The following is a 12,500-nucleotide window of genomic DNA, read 5'->3' as shown; positions in this document are numbered from 1 at the left end:
ATGAGATCCTTAAATGGAACAATTATTCGCCGAAGGCGAAGTGATTATCGGTGAATTTTCACCGAGACGAAGTCGAGGTGAACATTCACCGATAATCACTGAGCCTAAGGCGAATAATTGTTTTAGTTTAAATACACAGGTGATTATTTCGATTATTTCAAAAAAGAGAAAAAAAAAACATTTCAACACAAAATCATCTTCACTTACAGTGGCAAAAAGACTACTGGCAGCCATTTTGTCCGTCGAGGTGATTATCGGCTGATAATCCGAGATAGCGAGCCAATGAGAGCGCACGATTTTGTATAATCACCTGTGTATTTACACTAATGCTTGTTAGGTCTTAGTTCTCCATCTCTTTCCAAATTTCCCGCAACTACCTACTTGCTTAGTTTGTTAATAAAAACTGTAACTTTGACAGGGTTTTTTTGGGAATCAAAGATTTGTAGAACGTGCTTCTGAAGAAAAATGATTTTTTTTGCACAGGCCTTCTGATAACAAAAGTTAAGTGTTAAGTTCTTCGATCGTCTGCGATCGTGATCGCACACGATCGAAGAAGGTACATAGAACCAAGTTCTGTCGCATTGACAGGAATTTTGTATGAATCGAAGATTTGGAGAGCGTGCTTTGGCAAGAAAATGTATGTATTTGTGCAGACTTGAGTATAATAAAAACAAACTAAACATTTAAGAGCAACGAGGTGGCCTCCCGAAACGTTTAGTATTCGTTCGCCTTTTGCAACGATAAAAATGTCATCATCATTCGGGAGTTCGCCCGCAATGAGGATAAATGGAGGAGAATCTTGCTTCAACCCAGGTAGCTCTTGTTCAGTGGGCACAACCTGCATATATAAAATGAAGTGCAAAAGAACCGATGTTATAAACATTATAGAAGGTGCAAGTTACATCGAACTGCATGAGGTGCGCCACACGCCAGTTCAGATGGAAATTATACTACATAGTACACTATAACAACTAAATTAACTGCATGGTTATAGAATAAAATAGAATCACGATAGGAGTTAAAGCTAAAAAGCTTGTGGGGTCGAGTACTTAACAAAGTAATTACATTTCTAAAACATCCTAAGTAAGAAGCTACAATACAGTAAAACATTAACATCTGAATTTTTTAAATTTTTTACATCTCAACTTAAGATAATGGTTGACAAAGTTCCAAAGCACTGAGCCTCGATATGCTAGTGAGTCCTTAAAATATCTAGTATTGAATCTGGGTATCATGATTTCTTCTTGGTCTCTTACAGAATAGCTGCATTTCCACATCTACTTTACAAGTTACATCAAACTGTATGAGGTGCATTACCCGTCAGTTCAGATGGAAATTATACTACATAGTACACTATAACAACTAAATTAACTGAATGGTTAGATCTACTTTACAAGTTACATCGAACTGTATGAGGTGCATTACCCGTCAGTTCAGATGGAAATTATATTACATAGTACACTATAACAACTAAATTAACTGAATGGTTAGATCTACTTTACAACTTACATCAAACTGTATGAGGTGCACCACCCGCCAGTTCAGATGGAAATTATACTACATAGTACACTATAACAACTAAATTAACTGAATGGTTAGATCTACTTTACAAGTTACATCAACTTGTATGAGGTGTGCCACCCGCCAGTTCCGATGGAAATTATACTACATAGTACAATATATAACAACTAAATGCACTGCATGGTGAGATCTACTTTACTTTCAATGTCATAAAAGAAGCACACCACACGAAATGTAAATAGAGTAGGTCAAAAGAAGACCTCAACACATGATAGAAACAAATACATAACAATCAAACTTTATCACCACGATGGAACACAACACGTAATCATCAAACCTCGTCACATAATAACAAATCTTACCACATAATGACAAAAACACACCACAAGAAAAAACTTGAAGACCAAAAGAATAAAGATTACATAAGGAAGTTTTAGCTTTCCATAATTCTTTCTTGTTCTCCACTGTATTCTACTACTTCCATTTCATCATTAACCCTAAAGCAACCCAAATCCTGACCATCTTCATTGAATTAATGACATACAACTGTAGGAAGTTTAAATTTGACTTAAACTTATAGAAAAAAAAAGGGTAAACTCCACTTAAACAATTCAAACAAAGGAAAAACTGTTTGACCAGAAACCTCAAATGATGCCATCCGTTTCCTAAATAAGTTCAGGATGGTTGAGGGAAAAATGAGATTCAAAACTTGAAAAGAGTTTGTAAGTCTTGCTGTACCCAGGTCTACCACAAATGACAAGAAAATTTGGGTCGTGCGAACACCGACTACGAATGTGAGCCAGTACCCGTGGTTTTTTTAAGCTCCTAAAAATCTGATTCGTAACAAGCATGGATGTCAGCTGCATGGTGAAATTCAAGAGGTTTGTTTCCGGTTTCAAATGTCACTTCGAGCCATGTGATTTGCTGCGGTATTTACGTCTTTTGACAAACATTTCCGGTCAAAAAGGCGACATCATTGTTAAACTATGGACAGTAGAGGAAGTCGGCAGGTACAAAACACAGGTCACAGGGCACAGGTCACAGGTCACAGGTCATTGTTTTACCAAGACAGAAAGTATCCTAAACATTCATAAAAGCTAACCTTAGGCCTAAAAACATTTGTTTAGGCCTAATTAGGCCTAAGGTTAGCTTAGGATACTTCCTGTATTGGAAAAACAATGACCTGTGACCTGTGACCTGTGTTTTGTACCTGCCGACTTCCTCTACTGTCCATAGTTTAACAATAGGAAGAGGAAGTAGGCGAATGGCTTACCAGTTTAGGAGCCCCATACAACAAATATGCTGAATCCTTTCGTGGTGAGTAAACTGTGTTCGTTACTTCTATTGTTAAGTTTTGAGGGTCATGATGTTCTCATCGTTCTTTGGTGCGTATTGTAGTCGATCCAAGTGTTTTTGGATCGACTACAATTCGCACCAAAGGACGATGTATTAAAATACATAAAAAGGTACAAGCTGTTTTCTGTTACGTTGAAAACGAAAGAATTGTTGCAGTGTTTTGACGTTCCTTAGATTTGAGACACAAATGGAAGGCACTGTTAGCTCGTTATGTCACCCAAATCAAGACCTTGGGTCCCGGCGACGGTCAGTTAGAATACTTCTCCCGGAAAATGATATGCCGGCGCGCAGAATAGGTGAAATCTACCTAACTTCATAAACATAATGTTGTGGTATTTGTTCGTTGGCGAGGCGACCTCAACTTCCCGCCTTAAAATTTAATATAATTGTTCAAGCGCAGGTGCGTTTGTCGGCAGTGTGTTTTAAGTGCCGGCATGAGATTATGACAAGAAAGTGTGATATGCAAAGTAGCAAGTATACAGTCGCTGAACAGTAAACAAGTTTCATTGTGGTTTTTTACAAGCGGACAGTTAAATTTTGTTCTTTTTTATATTTTGATTGAAATCCTGTAATCCTTTTCCTCATAACGATTTTAATTGTTTTTTCCTAGTAATTGACAGTTATTATAAGTGGTTTTGTTTATTCAATTTACTTTGGCCGCATCAAACGTATACAGTTTGTTTGATTTTTTGGTGTCTAAACAGTGTAAACATTTGTGTTTTGTTTTGTGATTAGTTGGTTAGTTCAATAAATGGGCTAAGTATTGTCTGCTTATCCCGCACCGCATTTCTGTTGTCAGTTCTTTGGGTGCGGGGAATTCAAGAAATATATCTTTCTTTCATGCATGGAAATTTATGAGGAATTCTTTGCTTGGCCTCTTAGAAAGTTATACCGGTAGTGATTTGGGAGCATAACTTATTCCGTAATTCGTAATGTTGGACCAAAATTGAAGATTGTAAGGAAAATTGATTTTCTCGCGCGACAACAGCGCCAGGTAAGTGTAAAGGACTAGTACTACCCATGGTTCATTTTTTATTTCACACTATTTACATAACATTAACATAGAAAGAAAAGTATAGTCACAACACATGGTTACAAGATAAAATAATTACAGTACAGGTTATAAAATGTGTCTGGTGGTCAAAGTAGCGAAGGCTTTCTAGTTGACCACCACCATGACTCACCAGGGGCGTGATATTACAAAAATGGCGGCTGTTTTTTACCGAGATATGTTTAGAGGAAGTGAAGTGAAAACATTCGTGTAAGGCTAAATAGAAGAGAACTTCATACATGAGTAAACCATTGCTGAACCCAGACTGTGAAGAGCTGTGCAACCTATAGCCCAGATAACTTTATCTTTGTTTATTATTCCATTGGTTTAATTGGTGTACTTTGTCTACTTTTGCAATAATAATATTATTGTTCAATTCTTAGTTCGTTTGTTCCGGTTTGGTTTCGTTTTCCAATCGGTTTTTTCCCAGTCGGTCACCACACAGGCTGAATATAAAGTGTTGTTCCGTGGAATTGGACTGATTTATTCAAATTGGCTATTTGATTCAGGAAAGAAATGAGAATAACGAAATTAATAGAGCTGTGCAAGGTTAGATTACAATTCAGCACAAATATCCCTTGAAGATATTAGTGTAAGGTCTCCATTTGTTCTTACTGATGAAGATACACCTATTTATTACTCAGCAACATAGTGCGGCCAGCCAGTCAACTACAGACAACCACTAGCAACACTTCAGTCTGAAGCGAAAGACAGATTACAGGTAAGAACTGATCACTCCACATTGTTTAAATGACCTTATTAGGCTAGTACTGCTAGGCCAACAGTTTTTCCTTTGTTTCAATTGTTTAAGTGGAGTTTACCCCTTTTTTCTATAAGTTTAAGTCAAATCTAAACTTCCTACAGTTGCATGTCATTAATTCAATGAAGATGGTCAGGATTTGGGTTGCTTTAGGGTTAATGATGAAATGGAAGTAGTAGAATACAGTGGAGAACAAGAAAGAATTATGGAAAGGTATAACTTTCTTATGTAATCTTTATTCTTTTGGTCTTCAAGTTTTTCTTGTGGTGTGTTTTTGTCATTTATGTGGTAAGATTTGTTATTATGTGACGAGGTTTGATGATTACGTGTTGTGTTCCATCGTTGTGATGAAGTTTGATTGTTATGTATTTGTTTCTATCATGTGTTGAGGTTTTCCTTTGACCTACTCTATTTACATTTCGTGTGGTTTGCTTCTTTTATGACATTGAAAGTAAAGTAGATCTCACCATGCAGTTCATTTAGTTGTTATAGTGTACTATGTAGTACAACTTCCATCTGAACTGGCGGGTGGCGCACCTCATACAGTTTCGTGATGTAACTTGTAAAGTAGATCTAACCATTTAGTTAATTTAGTTGCTATAGTGTACAATGTAGTATAATTTCCATCTGAACTGGCGGGTAATGCACCTCATACAGTTCGATGTAACTTGTGAAGTAGATGCAGGAATACAGCTATTCAGTAAGAGACCAAGAAGCAATCATGATACCCAGATTCAATACTAGATTGTTAAAGGACTCACTAGCATATCGAGGCTCAGTGCTTTGGAACTTTGTCAACCATTATGTTAAAAATGTAGGTAGTATCGACACTAAAAATCTTCGTAGTCTACTCAGGAGAAATGATCACTTCAGGATCACTTTACTGGTTTATCAGGCTCAGCAGTTAGGAATAGATTAACTAATTATACATATTTTTGAGTTGAGATGTAAAAAATTTAAAAAATTTAGATGTTAATGTTTTACTGTATTATAGCTTCTTACTTAGGATGTTTTAGAAATGTAATTACTTTGTTAAGTACACAACCCACAAGCTTTTTATCTTTAACTCCTATCGTGATTCTATTTTATTCTATAACCATGCAGTTAATTTAGTTGTTATAGTGTACTATGTAGTATAATTTCCATCTGAACTGGCGGGTGGCGAACCTCATGCAGTCTTACACTTTAATTTTTAGTGTAAAATTATATGGGCACTGCCACATAGAGGAATCCGTTAGTCGTCGAGGCTAAGCAGGCCACTGGTCTAAAAGTTTGATACTGCCATAATTAATTGGACGTATAGGATATTTAAACGTTTTTTTAGCATAGTGTTCGGTATTAGGTTATTCTCTGCCTTAGTGACAATACGCGGCTCCTTGTAAAATCCCTTTCGGCTGAAAAAGATTCCGTGATTAAGTTTGATGACGATGAGTTTTATGTAAGTACTAACAGTGGTTTTTCTGGATTTGCTTTCTAGGTATCTTATGGTGAAATGGTTGGATGCGATAATCCAGAGGTAAATGAAAATTTTCTTTGGAAGTAAAAGGTACCATTTTCACGTTTGTCATGATTGAGACAAGTGGCGAGGGGTGGAAGTGATAGAATATACTCAGAATTTTCGAGATCATCGTTGGTATGAAAAATTTGTCGTTCAAACCTAGTTTTTAATTCCATTTCTAAAGAATTCTCTTTAAAAGAGAAACAAGGAACGAATCGTTTCATCTCATGTCGGAGAAGCCAAAGTCAAGGGAAAATAAAGGTTATAGAAAGGGAGACTCGGATAGTACTTGAAGTCCAGTTATTCTTAGCTTTAATATGAACGTATGAACACGTCCGCGTGCATTGTCACATTTACATGTATGTAGTCTAAAGACGAAGGGAGACCAATTTTAAGAACTTTCACTAGCCAACCTTTTCAAGTATGCCCATGTTCTCGTCAAATCCTTTAATTTGGAATGTGTCAGCTTGATCCCTTTGACAAGAAATACAGAAAAGTAGAGTACATTGTGGTTGATCCATCTTGCAGTGGGTCTGGTATCACGACCAGAATGGATTTACTTGTAGATGAGGAACAAGAAACAGCTGAAAAAAAGGTACATACTCAGCTTTATTTGTCAGTAAGGCTTAATGTTCTGGAAAATGTGCATTCTAAAAAAAGGAGTTTTCCATGAAGTGTCTAATGTAATGTAGCGAATATTAGTTTTGTTTGTCAAAGCTACATTCATTTGAGTGATTGGATTAAAGATGGGATGCTACATTCTCTTTCATTTTCTTACATTTTTGGGACTCGTTTTACAGCACGTTGCACACAATTTAGTGTTCTTGCTTTCCGTTATGATCATGAATCTTTGATTACTACTATTGTCAACGAACGAAATGATATATGAAATGAATCACATATTGAACTGCGGATATACAATCAAGGGAAGCTATGATCTATGAACGCAATAGGCTTCCCTGTGCAATTGCTAAAATTGCGTTCATATAACTGCGAGGATACCTTCACTTGATTTCATATCCGCAGTTCAATATATGATTCATTGCATATATCATTTCGTTCGTTGATTCGTTCAGACACAGGAACATTTGAACCCCAAATAACCAGCTCCCAATATCAGTGGCTTCATAGCTCAGTCGGTTAGAGCATCGCACCGGCATCGCGAGGTTACAGGCTCAAACCCCGTTGAAGTCCTGCATTTTTTAGGGCTTCTCCATGCAATTGCTATATTTTCTCCTCAGTATTCTTGAAAATGTATCTTTTGTTATAGTTTCTTTGTATTATTTTGATTTTCTCTTTCGCTTCCTCCGTAGAAGGGACTTGAATCTCTCACCAAGTTTCAGTTATCAGTCTTGAACCATGCGTTGTCCTTTCCTTTGGTAAAGAGAGTCGTGTATTCAACATGCTCTGTTCATCAAGAGGTATGAGTTTCATTTTTTTGTCCTAAATTGTTAAGTACGAAAAAACGAAATAATAGTTGACTAAGGCAAGCAAACCAGGAACACTCTTCTTGTGGCCTAAATTTTGAACCAAGTGAAATCTCACTTAGGGAGATTCGTTGCTAAGGCAACCAGAACTAAATTCTTAGCTACTACACACTTAACTCTTTAGTTTCCATAAAACCTTTGCCAGGTTCAGGTTAATCAGGCTATGGAAATTTTCACCCCCGGACACTTATCTTACGCTGGACCAAGAACCTTCAGTTTTCGAACGGAATTTGTTGAGAGAAGAAGGGGGCAGAGGAGATCGGAGCCAATGTATTCTCAGTTTGTTTCCCAGGTATAAGAGGTTTGCAAAAACCAACATTTGATGTGAGTTGAGTTGATTTCCCCAATTTGTAATCTGAACGCATTTTAATGGTGTGGCTCACATGGGTCTCCTGTAGCCCTGAGTGGTTGAGCACCCGAACTAGTTATCGGAAGGTTATCGACTCCTGTTCGGGAGCACTCGTTTTCTTTCCGAATATCCCGGAGTGCGGCAAAACAAATTAAAATTGTGCGGGAAATAACTTAAATTGTGCGGAATTCCTTAATGTTTCTGTGAACAAAATAGGCTTGACCGATGCGCGGTCGAAACGTCGTTCGTTTTTTTTGTTTTTTTTGACGTATTTTTTATTCTTAATAGCCCTTTTCACGGTTAGTTTTTCTCATTTGCATTACAATGTAATCTAACGTGGGTGCGAGGCAATTTCGGGTTAAAACTGCAAAATAGCCCGAAATTGCCTCACATGCATGCTAGATTACATTGTAATGCAAATGAGAGAAACTAACCGTGAAAAGGGCTATTGTCTCAAAAAACCCTTGTTGATGAAAGTAGGCTACAATATCTTTGAGCGGGTTATTGGAAGTCAGTTGAAACATGTTTTTGGGGATAAGCTGTCTCACTTTTTGTCAGCTGGCCTATAGCTGAACTTGCTTCTTATGGATTATCATGTAATAGTTGTTCGCTTATAGGGGATTATGTTACTGATCGTTTTCACAGAGTTAAATTTTGACTGGACCCGACTTCTAAGAGGTATTCCACAAGGGTCTATCTTAGTCCCTCTTCTTTTTAATATTTTCCTTGATGATTTGTTACCAATTGGGCTTCAGTCCAAGATTAGTTCATAGCTGATGATACACAAATATTTAATATAAGTAATGATGTCTCCCAATAGCCCCTTTCACGGTTAGTTTTTTTTCTCATTTGCATTACAATGTAATCTAACGTGGATGCGAGGCAATATCGGGTTAAAACTACAAAATAGCCCGAAGTGAAAACCGGTATCCAGCTGCAAAGGTTCCAGATTAACAGTGTTGTGAATGATGCGGCCGGTGACCTCCAGCTCTAGGTAGCTAACATGAAGACGGTGAAACTATCAATTGATTTAAACAAGAAATAGACATCGGCGGCGGATGATGTTCGTACAAAAAACACCTAAGACAGAAAGAAACTAAGAAATTCGACCATTCATAACATACCGCTGCTGGAAGACTGAGAAGATTTGTATTGAAAAAGTTGTTGAAGAGAAAGACCTTGCTCTCCAGCAACATTTTCCATAGAAATCCTCTAAATTCTCCGAAAATTCAAATTGTAGTATAAACTCACTCTTTAATACCAGGGGACTCAAAGTTGCCCATTTTGCCATTTTCGATATCCTCTTTCCACGTCTGGTATTCTTCAAGTTATAGCCCAGCAAAGAGCCAATGCAAATGTGGCGTACGTGCACGTTTGACATTTTGGTCCAAAATTGAGCTATCGGAATCCTTACTTGTTTGACTCTGTGTTAAATGTTTATATTTTACTTTGTTTTACGGTGCAACAAAAAGCTTGAAACGTTGGGAAAGTTGGAAATTTCGGAACGGTCCGTACTCGGGGTCCGGAAGGCGAAATCTAGACCGCAGGAGCGGCGAGATTCAGGAATGCTGAGAAGCTGGAGAAAAAAGAAGACAGTTACCTGTTCTCCAATTTTGCTGTGAAAGGAATCTTCAAAACCTTCTCCAGATCTCGCCCAAAAAAATAATCAACATGAAAGTTACGGTTAAAAAGTGAGGTTCACTTCCCCTATAGTTTCCTCGGTTATAAGTAGAAAAACCGGAAACTATTGTCTACGTAGCAGATTACAGTTTAGATTACAGTGACAGATCAGTTTGTAGAGAAATAAACAATTTGTTCTTTTGAAAGTTGATGTTTGGTCCAAAACAAATGTTTTAGAAACTGACTGTGAAAAGACAGCTCGTTTTAAATGTCAATCGTAGTTCACTTTCGTTGCGTTTTTACTTTGCAAGTGCCTATGATTGTCTTGTAGAGCGAAATGAAATGTAGAGAGGCAATTAAAATTATTTTTAATTCTGAATAATATGAAATCGTCTATTAGTAAATATATGGGCCACGACCCCAAATATGGACAATTTGTTATTATTCATTCGCAGTGACAAAAGGTACCACACATTGTTGAAAACCTGTATCCCTGCTCTATATTTTAATGTGTCAGCAATTTTATTACTTAACCATATGAAAAAAAAAAAGAAAAATCCCAATATTGCCCCGAATAACTGTTCTTCGCCCAGCTTATATACATCTCTTTGCTTATTAACATTAATAATAAATAATAATTATACATTATTATCAATTATATACTTGCGTTTTAATTATTAATTCGAAGCGCAACTCGAAGTCCAACTCGAAGTCCAACTCGAACTCGAACTCGAATCCAACCTCGATGGTTCGGGATTCCCGTGGAACGCACATGTGGCGAAGTGGAAAGAAGAATTCATTCGTCGGACTCAAGTACGCTGCAAGATTTTCTTTTCCGACTACAGGCTCATCGAACTGCTTGCGAAAGGATAATACCCATTTGCATGATGACGTCACGCGCGCTGTGCTTTATGGTTTTAGTAGTAAAGACCGCGAGAGTTTAAAAAAATGGCGGCAACTGATGCGAAAAGTCATGAAAACAAGGACATTCAAGGCCACTCAAAGTCCGAGAATTTCAAGAAGAAAATTGTTTTGACTGAGGACGATGCCCCAGGGGTATCGTTCAAAAATAAGGATCCTCAAATCTTTCATAATGAACAACTTAAACGTTGGTTAAAGTGTCGAGGTGCTAATGTCGGTGGAAGTCGACGAAAATTACTTGCAAGGTTTGTAGTTCTGTCAGTATTTTTCTGTCAGTATTTTAAGAATTAAAGCGATTTTCTTAGGCTCCAGCTGTGTCTTTGACTTTAATAGAAGAAAGGATTATCAGGTTTCTGGCCAGGACAAGAAAATCGTCGATCCAGATGGAGGGATACATCTTCGTAGACTTCGACTTGAGCGCGAGCTTCGATCACAAAAAACCAGCAATAATCTTCCCAAGAGAGTTACATGGCCCAGCGATGGTTGGACATTATCCTTGGAACAAATGCCTCCGTATCAGCATTGTTATTTGTTTGCTCATTTAGCCGGAGAAATGGAAAGTAACTCGAAGAAAGTTCGCCGAGGTGCTTTCAAAAGCAAGCGTGAAGGCTACGCCCTATAAAGCCGGACATGTGCAAAAGGTAAAGTTCAACCACACGACAGATGAACATTTCTGTTTTTTTGAAAGCCGCGTAAAGGCCTCCATGACTAGAAACAAACTATACAGGACAAGAGTATCACTAAGTAAGCAAACGGCTCAGGTGAAGTCTGGGGCATGTAACTGTAAAGCGGGAGCTAATGGTCGATGTAAGCATATTGGCGCATTGCTGTACAAAATACTCGATTTTACTGAAAGCGAAGTGAATGAAATACCACCTGACCTTACGTGCACTGAAAGACCACAACAGTGGCACATACCACGCTCCAATTCTTCAAAGGACGAACCAGTTCTATTGGATGAGTTATTAATGATTAAGCATAATTATAAGGCCGATAAAACGAGGAAGAAAAACGTGGTAAGGACTCAGAGAAAAGTGGAAAAGCAAATGTACGACGCTGCACCCTCTTTTGCCAGAAAAGTCAATGAACATCAAATAAAACAGTTTTCTGAGGACTTAAAAGCAGCAAAAACAAAGAACCGACCAATGCTTATTGATTTGTTAGAGGGGAATGAATGCAAGCCCATTGTCACTCAAGACATAACACTAAGGGAAAATCGAGACAACATACTGAAGGATCATGATTATTGTTGTCATTCAAACGGAAAACGTCAAAATGAGATGGGGGTTGCAGATAGTGGCATTGGTATTCCTTGCAAAATCATTAAAATGGAAAGCGTTATTGAGCCACTCGATACAAATTTGGACAATCGATTTTGCTTGTCTCATTGTGAAGCTGTCCAAGCTGATGCTCCTGACAGTGAGCGATCTGTTACTGAAGATGACAACCAAGAATGTGCACAATCCCTTCCGCCCCAGAACCCGTGTATAAACACCAGTTTCTCTTACATTGAAAAACATATAATTTCTGAGTGGACTTTTCCCGAATCTTTTTCTGATGATTATGACTTAAATGAAGAAAATTTCAGAAAGGTGTGCACTGACTTTGTTGGAAAACTTAGTATAACTGAGACTGAAATATCTGAGATAGAAATACAAACAAGGGGTCAGTCTGAAAATACACAGTGGTTCAAATACAGATGTGCACGAGTAACAGCATCCAAGTTTGGCGAAATTAAAAACAGAAGATCCACCACTGCACCTTATTGCTTGATACGTGATATTTTTCAGTAGAATCCAAAAGGTAAAACACCCCATCAATGTCAAGAAGGTTTAAGGCTTGAGCCCATAATCAAAGAGAAGTATATAGCCAAGCAACTTGAAACTGGCCACACTGGAATAAAGGTATCTGAAAAAGGATTGATCATTGACAGAAAA

The sequence above is a fragment of the Montipora capricornis genome, chromosome 7, assembly GCF_036669925.1.
Source record: "Montipora capricornis isolate CH-2021 chromosome 7, ASM3666992v2, whole genome shotgun sequence".
NCBI lineage: Eukaryota > Metazoa > Cnidaria > Anthozoa > Scleractinia > Acroporidae > Montipora > Montipora capricornis.
The sequence above is the reverse complement of the archived record's forward strand: the minus strand, read 5'-3'. Positions refer to the sequence as shown.